The following is an 11,957-nucleotide window of genomic DNA, read 5'->3' as shown; positions in this document are numbered from 1 at the left end:
TTATTATTTTCACAACACCTTCTCTCCTCCAATAAATTAAATTTAAATTTATTCATCGTACGACACCGTCGTTCTTCACTTAGTTTCCACCGCCTGAAGGTGCACTTTTTCCAGCGCAAATATTAATTTCAGGAACGTTGTGTGAGTTTTAATGAGAACACTCAAAATTAATAAAACAATGCGTACATTAAATGCAAATTGCACAGGCCAGGCGGTGTCAACACGTTGCTCCTGCGTCCTGTGTCCTTCGTCCTTCGTCCTTCGTCCTGGGAGCTGGTTCCTCGGTCCAGACAGGACGTTCAAGCTCCCCAAGGAGGAGCGGGGTGAGTGGGCAGTAATTACGAGGACATTATGGGCATTATGCCCGCAATCGTTATTGCGTGGACATGCTGGGACCTCCACGAGGACGAAACTGGCAAGGATGCCGATGTGGCTCCTTGCGGCGTTTCCAGCATTTGCGTTATGCATGAGCCAAGTACACAGAGTACACTGCTGTGTGGCCGCCGCTTCCAGGGACCCCCGCCCGCCCAACTAAACTGCAACAACATTATTTAATTGAAACTAATTTGCCGTTTTGCGGCTGCCATTCAAATACCTCATGTCCCGCGGCCAGTGAGTTGCCCCAAAATGTGGGTCAAGTTATTGCGGCTCCCTTCGAGTAGTTATCCTCATCTTTAAGCAACGCCTTAAAGTGCGCCGCCTTAATTCCTCGCCATACTCGTCTAGCATACATATGGTGTGCGCCAGGAAATGGAGTAGCAGGGCAGCCAGAGCGCCATATTTCTCACCTTCCCCAAATTGGAGCCGGCGAAGGGCAACAAAAAATTAAGCGCTTTACGGCGCACTGCCATCCATGGAGTACACCACATGCTCTGTTTACTTTTACGACTTTCAAGACTCCCCCCAACCCTTCAACGCGCAGGGAGCAGCAAATATAAACAGAGCAGCCGAACTCCACTTCCACCAGATGGGATGATATGGGATGCTGGGCCAGCGGAGGAAGCCCAGTTAGTGATGTTCAAAACTAAGTAAACTAAAATGTATGGTAGATGGAAAAATATCCCATTATTACAATATACATATAAAACACATATTGAAGTTGAAATTGGCAAGTTAGTCTGCGATCCGTATTTCATGTAAGCAAACAAACAAAGAATTTTCCATGATAACAATTAAATAATATGCTGTTTATAATACTCAAACCATTTTTGAACTAAATTTTAAAGGCGTTCTTAACCAGTGTTCAAAAGTAGAAATTACAGAACTAGAGCAAGATTATGGTATATAAGGTATCTGAATCGATTTTATATTTGGTTCATATCTATAGATTTAATTCAAAAGAAATATTTGAAATGTTTAAAATTAATTAAAATAAATAATCTTAAAATATGCAGATAAGCAGATAAATTCTCCTGTAACTCTCGACTCATTATTTTTGATAAAATCCAATAAGAATGGAATAGTTATTCTGTCCACTCTTAAGTCCTTAGACTTCTCCTCTGTAGAATATATTTAATTCATGTAAAAGTTTTTCTTTAATTTTGGATAAATTGAAAACAAATATTTCGAAACTCAAAATGTGATCGTTATGGTTTTGAACCTAGGGAATATGTGTTCCATTTTCCGGGAAAACCTGAGGTGTATGGCTCTACTCGCGATTCATTAGCTCGATCAGCACTGACGCCGACCACGCCCACTCTCGTCGGATGACACCGCTGCAAAGGGGCGGGCTCCGAGTGAGCAAAACGCACGTGACGCTCATCAATTTATCGCACTTTGCCTTTGCTCTTAATGCGCTCCGCAGAGCTGAGGGAAAGCGGGCCGGGAAATGGAAAATGGGGAAAGAGACAAGGAAAAGGGCTGCGAGGGGATGGCATATGCACCATTCTGCACATGCTGTGCACGTCGTCTTTCCATCCCGCAGTTGCTGGCGTTCCGCGGAGCGGGAGGGGAGTGGTAGTGTCACGATTTTGCATATTAATTGCATTAAGTTATAGCCACCGAGGTGCCGCCCACCGCCGCTGGATGGCGCCACATGCTCGGCGATAATTTCAAGTTGGTAAATCCACTTTGGCGCACACGGATCCACATGTTCCTGTTCCGAGGGCTTACTGTGCTCCACCCGGCTGCCCGGGTGCTTAACTGCAATTCGAACTGGCTCTGCGTGGCCTGAAGCCCGAGTGTTATTTAATAGCGGACCCCGTACTCCGCGCAACTAAACTAAACGCCCAAAGTCCGAATGGATTTATTTTTAAACAACGTCGGACAGACAGAAGGCGAAATGCGATCCGTATTACACAAAATCCCATTTGTATATTTATACACCAGGGCCCACATGTGTGTGCTCTTCAAATACACGAAAATATTTTTGAAAATATCTCGAATGTTTGTTGTCGATGGAATTGCTTACGTACTTGCTATTTTTAGCATGGCTCACTTGCATTTTTCATCAGCAAAGTATTTAAATTGATGTTCATATTTAATATTTATTCTGCTGCCTGTTTCTTTTTCCTTCTGTGTGCGTGGTTTCTGCTTTTTGCCGAATCTGTGGGTGGCTTAGTGATATTTAATCATTTTCATATTTCATTTCACTTAATGCTTGTGGTGGAATGGTATTTGTGGATAGTAGATATTTTTAACGTTTAAAAAGAAAAACTCAATATATGTTGTAAAATTAGCACGCTCTATAATTAATTAATAATTTTATTCAGGGATTGTAGAAACGGGTTGGTTTCAATATTTCGTTTATATTTTATATTAAGGTTCAACTTCTGTTTCAATCAAATTTCAGTTTCAACTCCGATGTCTCGCCAGATTTCGCTCCATACTTCTTTACATTCCATATGCTTGAGTATAACTATTGAATGCAAGGAAGCATGGAACTCTCAAAGGCTGAAGATGGGATGGTCTTTGTTTTGGATTTTCCACAACGCGGCTAACTTTTGGTGGCACTACTCACTGGGACAGTTTTTTATGGGATTGTCTAACTTACCGATGATGATGATGATAACGCTGATGATGATGGTGGTCCGGAATAAGCAAAACCATATAATCTGCTGAATAATGACAACGACTGACGGTAATTGCAGGGAAAAAGGGGCAAGCTGCAAAACATTTGCCACAGTCTTTTGTGGCTGCATTTGGGCAATTCCTTTTTGTGCGCGGCAAATCCTTATGCTTATTTTTGTGGCATGCAAATTTTCCTGTTTTTCGTTTAAGAGCTTTCGTTTTATTTGCCCACTTCAACTCGTCCTTTTTGTTGTGCGGTGTTCGCTGCCGTGCGTTTTTATAGTCCAACTGCAATAAAGCAATTTTTAAGCGCACTGAAGTGTGTTTATATGTGACTGGGAAACGCCTTTCCCCCCTCGTTTTCGGATACAGCTCGGTATCTGTTTTGGATTTTTTGTTTTTTTTATGTTTTTTTCTCGTTTTGCATCTTTCACGCGCCTGCACAAAAAATTCATAAACTTTTTGCTGCTTTGTTTCTGCTTTTCGGCTGGCTTTTGTTTTGTTTCGTCGTGGGTTGCCCGTAATAAAATTGCGCCTTCTTGTTTGACTTTTTTGTGCGCATTCTTCGCGCCACATGGCCAGCCTGGGACGCCAGCTCATCCCTCAGAGATCTCGCAGGGATCCCGGACTAAGCGACTTTTCAGCAACACACTCGCCCGACAAGAACGCCGGAGTAGCTCCGGAGCAGAAGCACAGCTCGATCCGATCGATCGAGGAGTTGACGGCGCGAACTGAAGACGGCGACTGTGTTCTGACTGCAGTGTAAACACGCGTTTATATAGGTGCCTAAAATTAAATCGGAGACCCACACATGAGGCAGGGTCAGGTCAAGCCCGGCAGCATATGTTCCGCCGAGTGTTTTCTCATACTCATGCAGTCTTCTGCTCCTCGGTTTTTACCTACTTGAAGCAGCCGGAGCGGCAATACCCACGCTGAGTTGTGCCCTCGATGGGCAGGATGTGAGGATGCGCGATGTGGGATGCGAGGCGTCGGGCGGGCACATGGTCGCCTGGTCGCCTGGCCGCCTGGCACATGGATGCAATCTGCAGTTCGCGGCCAGCAGATTGCAGGCGTTTCCCAGGCCGCCTTAAGTGTACCGCTCTCTGGAAGCCGCCGAAATGCGGCCATGTGTGCGATTGTGTTTTTACAACAAATAGCGGGGCATGAGTTTGTCAAATGTGTGCCTCGAAGCCACATGGAGGACTCCTGGAGCAGGGAGATATTCGAGGAGTACTTCTGCGACAATATCTGTTGAAAATTGCGCCTCTGGCTGCGAAAGGATTCACATCTCGCTCTCAAACTTTAAAAATCCGCATTAAATTATAAATATGCGTATTTATTTTTAGCTTTCTGATTAATGGATTATTCTACTTTTAGAATCTGATAGATTTGTATCTATATTTGCCTAGGGACGGATAAATTCATGTTGTCAATCAAATATAGTTACTAATTACATTTTGTCGAATATCATGACTCCGTCGTCGAACTAAAAGTACAACTCATTTCTGGTGCAGCTCATTCAACATAAAATTAAATAAAAAGACACATTAATGAGAAATGAATTTGTTGAAACATTCTTGGCAATTAACATTTAAAATTCGCTGCAACGAAACATAATCGAATTGTAATGAAAATCGTCAACGTGTCAGGTGAAATGGCAATCGTGAATTTTAATTAGCAATTTGCTGAGCGGCCTTTGTGTTCAATGCTCAGTTTAATGCACTGTCCACCATTTTTATGCACTTTCATTAAATTATATCAATTTTTCAGTGGGTCGAATGTGTCCCACAAAGTCTGCTTGTGTCGTGTAACTAATTATTTTAATGCTATTATAGCCATTAATGTTGCATATTTTAATTGAAATTAATTAACAAGCTGTTGGTGGAATATGCATTTCTCAGATATCATTATCCTTTAAAAAAATCATTTTAACCTTTACCATTAACTGCGGAATGCAATGCTTTAATGTGCAGTGGAAAAAATTACAGAAATGTTATGGTTTTTAATTAAACACGTATTTGTTTCATGCTTTCTTAACTTTGGTTTTTGACAAGTGCTTGAGAAATATCCTTGCAAACTTAATATTTAGAAAAACACTATATGTTTATTTTACTTTGGAATACCTAGATACATTTTTAAAGATTTCGTAAGTGCTCTTGATATTTTTACCATACCATCACTGTAGCGTATAAAATTTAATGGAAAATTATATAACATGGGAAAAAATCTCGGATATTCACTACTAAACGCGTTACGGGCTACGAAAACGTTAAAAATTTACTGTGGCTATAGGAAATCAGAATAAAAAATCGAAAGCTATATTCTGCAAGAAGTTTTCTCCGCCTCTGCAAAAGTACTTATATAGAGCGAAGTACATAAGTGAGGGCATTATATACAGATTTCCGAAACACGAAAATAGCGATGAGCAAGTGAGTATTATTCATTCGCGCCATACAAAATACACTAGCACACTCACGTTTGGCCAGGGAGCGATTTAAAAATCTTCGGCTCGCCTTCTGTCGGGATCGGATATATTTATAGCATTATTCCGATGCTCTCCATAAATAGCAATAATGGGTAACCCGCCATCTCGGAGAAACTGAAAGTTTTCGAGTGCTTTCGAGCAACTTTTAGGTCGATATTTCGAAAGGATCACAACGGCACACAAACTGGGGTTATGTTTTCGGTATGTTTTCCAATTCGTTCGTTTTCAAGGACTTTTCAAAGACTTTGTCCAGGATTTTTTCGGAGCACCACACGGGATATTCCTGACTTTGTGGGTTAATAAACTTGGTGTATATGTAAACAATACGGCAGGAATTGGCCGGACTAGTGCCGATCTGAACGGGTCGACAACAGAATCGGTAATGCACTAAAGGATGCAAAAAATATTCTCAAATTAATTCTTGGCGCTGCTCGGCCCGCTGACGCCTCGTTTGCGTTCTTTTCATCTGTGTTTTTATTTGTATTTTATTTTTATTTCTGCTTCTGTTTCTCAATCTTGTTGTATATCGCGCTGGCTGTACCGGCTCGGCACGGATCGCATCGGACGGGATGGGATGGGACGGGATCGTATCGGATCGGATTGAGGAACTTTCCTTATGTACATATTTATAGCCTTGTCTCGTCTTCTTGTCTTGCCTCCGTATATATGGCCATATAGCCGGGTACATGGCTGGCCCAAAATACTCTCGGTGCGTTGTCTCTGCTCCGATGATCCATTCCAAGTGGACCGCAGGCGCAGGCGCACGAAGCTGGCGGAGATCGGGCCGCACGGCTATACTTAGACCTCTGGCTGGCTATGTGCTGTGGCAAACGTATATGCGGAAGGCCGCCCGATCGTCGAACTGCTGGCTAGATGGCATCTCCCATCTCCTCCGGCGTAAAAATAACACTATCTGCTCGGCTTTTTGGCAAGCGAGCCTATGTATTCTGCGGAGGAACCTGGCAATTGGCAATTGGCGGCTGGCAACTTGGAACTGGGAACTGGGAGCCCGGCAAATGCCATCGGCATCAGCTTGCCATTGCCTCGGCAACTTTTATGTTTTTCGCACTCTCTCAACTCGTTGACATATTTTTGGAAATGTCAAAACGAGTTGAAATTGCTTAATTACTTTCTATACGCACACATTTGGCAACGGGCCATCTCCCGCCAAGTGGGAGACTCGGGCAAACAGCTCTGGTCTCTGCTAATGGCTTTGGGTCGGAAAATACACTGGCCGATCGTCGAAGATCGATTTCACCATGGACAAAATCAATTGAATCTGGGGCGTTTTCGTTGGGTCTGTGTAATGGGCAAGAATGTGTGGATACCACTGTAATCTCCAATGATTTCGCATTCAGTTTCATTGGATCTCATAAGAAGCTTTTTTTGGAAACACAATTGAAGTGCTATTGAATCAGATAGCTGGGACCTATCGAAGAACTAATTTCTTTAAATAATTTTTGAAATATGGTCATAGTTTGATACTAGCCCTAATAATATATAGAAACCTCTGTATGCCAATAAAAAACACAGCGAACCAGTCGAAGTACTTCTGTTTGCCCAAATAGATACCCTAAATATTAAGTAAATTCGTATGGCTTTTGTTCTCCTCGGCGCCACGGCACATGGAAATATATTTGAGCTTTCTTAAACAGACCTTTTAAGGGCTTAGGAACTTTGCAATTTCAAAACTGCTAACTGCAAACTGCACGGAACAAAACACCCGAACACAGTTCGCCTTTTAATGTGCAAATGTAGGGCTTAACTAACACACAGAAGCACACGCATAATAGATGCATCCCATGGATACAGGCTCCTTCCGTTGGGTGGGGGGTTAGGGGTTGACGAGGGGTGAAAGGACATGGCCTCTCCAGCTGGAACACACAAATGCAATTTAATTTTTTCGTTCTCTCCTTTTGATTGTGAGGCTGATTCGGATTCAGATTCTGATTCTGGTAGATAATGTACGTACTTTTTACTCATCTTTGGTGTTACGTCTGCCACGCACATATATGAAATGTATTTTTGGCCTGGTCGGCATACTACATATATAACATCTCCCAGGATGGAATCTTGTCGTTTGGGCTGATGAATTTCTGTGGCTGTTGTGCCATAAAACATAGCCACCAACTGTTGTCTACAAATAAATCTCGTTAAGAAGTGCGGGACATGCAGAGAACATGCCACTTATGCAGATGCAGATACAAATACATATTTAGATACGTTTTGTCCCCTAAGAAAGGACCATAAAAACGCATACGAGCCACAATTTTATGATCGCAAACATCTCTTGATGCTGTGCGATAGAAATCAATGCACTTAATTTGCTCGCTCGTAAAATAAACAGCGCAAAATGGCAATAAATTGACAGGGAATTAAATATTGTCAAAAGGCACAATTGAATGGCATTTTAAAACAGTTGTCTAAGCGAAATTTCAAAGTATTTTTTATACTAACAAAATTTTGTAAGCAATCAACTCAAGTTAAAAAGAAATTTTAAATGAAACCCATAGTTAAATTATATAAAGAGAATTTCCAAATTAATATGATTATCTATATTCATTTTCTTGAGCAAATGTAAACTCATTTATATTCATTCTATTCGAAATATTTCTTTTGCCCCCGAGAAACTTTCGCATTTCCCTTGGCATTCGAGAGTTATTTCCTTTTACGAGGGCAATTAAATTCACGAATTGATTTAATTTTATGGTTAATAAAAATGCGCGAAACAAAAACCGAATGACAAAATGACAGCTGGAGAATCTTCGGTTTTTTCTTTTTTTTTTGGATTGACACTTTTTGAGTCCTACATAAAATTTGATTTTATTTGCTACGGTTTCTTCCGTATGCAAATGCCTTTTCGTCACATTGGAAAATTGAAATCCTTTTATGTGCGGAACGTGACAAACATTTCAAGAAATTTACGAGTTTAAGATTTGCTAGCTTAAAGATTTAGAAATTTAAGCGAAGTAAGATAATTCTAAGTTTATAGGTAAATAACTAGAATAGCATTCTTTTACACAATTGTATTGTGAGTAGAATTGTTTCTTGTAATGCACCTAAACTACTTGAATTAGAAAAAATTACTAACTTAATTAGATTTTTATCTGGTAAAATGAATAGCAATGATTATGGTCCCGCCGCTAGGTGGAGCTGCAGTGCAAGCAGTCGCTTGAGCTGAATATTGGGTATCTGATAGTCGATCGACTCTATTTGTGCTATTCCATTTGCATATTTTGAATTGCCTCCTTTTCAAATTCAATCGGTTACTAGGTGCAAAGTGAGCGTTTATTAATGCAATTCACTTTGGAGGCGCTCCTTGCTTAAGGTCCCTTTTTTCTGCCGATCCTTGTAACGACTTACATGTGTAGGACACTCCTCATCAAGGGCATTTAAAGACGACGGAATGGACAAGGCCCAGTCGCCTCGATTCCGGCTACCTACCCATAGCACTGGGATGGGCCGGAGATGAGCCACATGTGATGCCGATGCCCTCCCCGACTGGCATCATCTCGCAATTACGTGGAAGTCAAGCCCGTCGAGCAGACACATGTACAACATGCCCACACTTGTACTGCCACTCCGACCATATAGGCACATATATCTCGTATTATTGCATGTGCCGATGTCTGGTTTCCCGGGTATGAATGAACTCAAGTGGCGGCATTTCGATGTATTTACGAGCCATTTCACCAAGAAAGAAACCGAAGAAAGGAGGACGAGTCCACTGAAGCGCAAGGCAGCTTGCAGATATAAATGCAGAAGCAGCAGAGGCAGCAGCTATATCAATTTTCAATCTGTTGACCCATGACATAAATCGCCCATGTGACGATGCTTCGGGAAATGTGTGATATGAAATTGCAATTAGCGAATTGGTCCGAATCGAGTTACGCAATTTGGGTTTCGCACCAAACCCAATTCAAACACTAGATTATTTAAGGACTGCTTTAATTATGAAACAAATGCCGAGCTACATAGCATATAGATTTAATTTGTTTCATAAGTTATAACTTTTTCCAATATCACTCCCCAATCAATACTCAGCCAAGCAACTTCCAGTTTAAACAATTAAGTTTCAATAGAAACACTAACGTTCAACTTCGGAATAACATTTCTCAAACAACTTGCCAGATTTACCAAACTTGCTGAGGCATGATTTACAAGAAAAGCCCAAGGAGAAGACCTGCCATAGTGAGTCTGAAATACGAGGCCAGTGCTAACTAAACGTAGAACAAGCTGACACACCGGAAAACCCCTGAAATCCCCTTCCCTAAGACACATAATATATATGAGGGGGAAGGTGGGAAGGGGGAACTGTATGGGAGAAAGGACCCACTGACAGACGAAGTTTGCGCAATGTAGCGTAAATTGTGTGTTAATTCAATTATGTGGCACGTAACCACCACGCCACACCGAACCGCACGCCAAACAGAAAAGAGCCAGAGATGCGTAATTAAAATACCAAATGTTTATTCAGGTAAATAATTCCGAAGTGCAAGACGAAAGCGTCGGCAACTGCAATAGCAAAATTGATACCGTTTGGCCCGACTGTTCACTGTTTGCTGTTTTCCTCTTTGCCAAGCGAATGGTACTGACTTCTGGCCAAAAACAATCTAATGTCAGTTGGACCACCCCCGCCCCGCCGCGGAAAATCCCCAACCGCGACCCATTCAAGCGTTGAAATTTCCAGCGAGCAAAAGTTTTTAACAAAACTTTTCATTAAAGTTTGGCCAAGACCCAGAGACCAAACCCCAAGCTCCGGGCCAAAAAGAGCGACAGCGGCAAAAGATGCGAAAACTTTTTCGCTGGCAGGCGTAGTAAACGTCATTTCGCCTGGAGGCGTTTAGCGTTCGGGGGCGTGGCAAGGAGTGCACAAAAAATTATTTTCCGGTTCGGATGCACTGCGAAAAACGCAGAGCACAAAAGTGTGAGCAAAGTATTGAAAAACATATGGAAAACCATGGACTCTTTTATAAAACTAATGCGACAACCATATTATTTTCAGTCTGTGTAATTGCACATCCCTCCCCTTTTTTCCCAGTGTACGCAGTGTGTGTTTAAGAAATGGCTTTTGCCTGCGAGTGTATTAGTTTCCCCTCACATGTGCGTGTGAGTGTGTGAGTGCTCGTGCACGTGTCTGTGTGTGAGGGTGCAAGGTTTTTCTCAAGTTTTTAGTCGCCATCCGCAAAATGTTTTTCTCGCATTTCAATTCACCACAAAAACGTTTTGAGAAATTATTGCAAAAGTTTTTCATAAAATGAAAGCGCATAAATTTCCTACAACAACAAGGGAAAAGGGCGGCGAGGCTGACACGAGGGGGCGGGGAGGAGGGGGCGTGGCTCAGTCTGAGCCAAATATCAAGAGCCAACAGCAGCGTTGCAAGCGTGTGATAGGAGACACACACACACACACACACTGGCAGTTAGTGCACCTTTGTGCGACACACGTTAAGTTGTAAAAACAAAAACACAACCGAGAAATATGGAAAAAGGGAAAACAGGACCTCAAATGCAACAATGGGAGGACAACAAACAGCGGCAAGTGCGAAAAGTTGCGGGGTGCTTAAAATGGAGAGAGGGGAATTTTAAAGGATTCGCCAGAGGGGGATTTTCTAAAAATGCAGTCATTTTGGAAAGCTTATCTGCGCACTCAGAGACCCTGTATACAAATAATGCTTAAAAAACCATAGTCTGGCAAGAATTTAAATAAACTATATATTACGAATCACTAGTGAAGATGTTTAGGATTAAAAAAAGGATTAAAAGTTACTGCATACTTTACGGCGCCCAAGCGGGTGATATAAAATAAATGAAATTTATATAAAAATGATAAATGAATAATAAGAATAGAATGAGATCAATAAGATTATTAATAGCTTAAACTAATTTTTATAGTTTTTTTAGGTTCTAGAATCCAAACCGATTCCAGGGCATTCGGAATTCGAGCAGCTTTAGTTCTAAAACCTTCTCCACGCTCTTTGTGTGTGCGCGATGTCTGCGTATATTTTTGTCGACTTTTCAACTTGGCGATTGCGAATGCAATGGTGTTGGTGGTGGTGCCGGTGACGCGGCACCACCGTTTGGTGGTGCGGTGGCTCGGTGGTGCGGTGTGCATTTGAAATATGGTCGCTTGTGCCACAAATAAATAACGCTTTCAAATCGCTCGCAAGTGGATTCAGCAGCATTTCAGTGTGCCAATGCTCGTGTGTGTGTGTGTGTGTCTGGGAGAAATTGTTGTTGGGCTGCTGCTAGTTAAGCACTCACCCACCCACACATAAGCACGATTTAATATGAGAACTAGTGGGCAACAAAGCGCAGATGACTAAACAAGAGACACAGATACAAAGTAACTCGCACGGACATTCAGATACAAAACCAGGCACACACACATGGACTTTCCAAATTCAGACATTACTTCTCTTTGAAAAAAAATAGATACACTGATAATTTGAACTCTAGAAATT

This window comes from Drosophila simulans, chromosome 2L, assembly GCF_016746395.2.
Source record: "Drosophila simulans strain w501 chromosome 2L, Prin_Dsim_3.1, whole genome shotgun sequence".
NCBI lineage: Eukaryota > Metazoa > Arthropoda > Insecta > Diptera > Drosophilidae > Drosophila > Drosophila simulans.
This window is presented reverse-complemented; position numbering follows the sequence as displayed.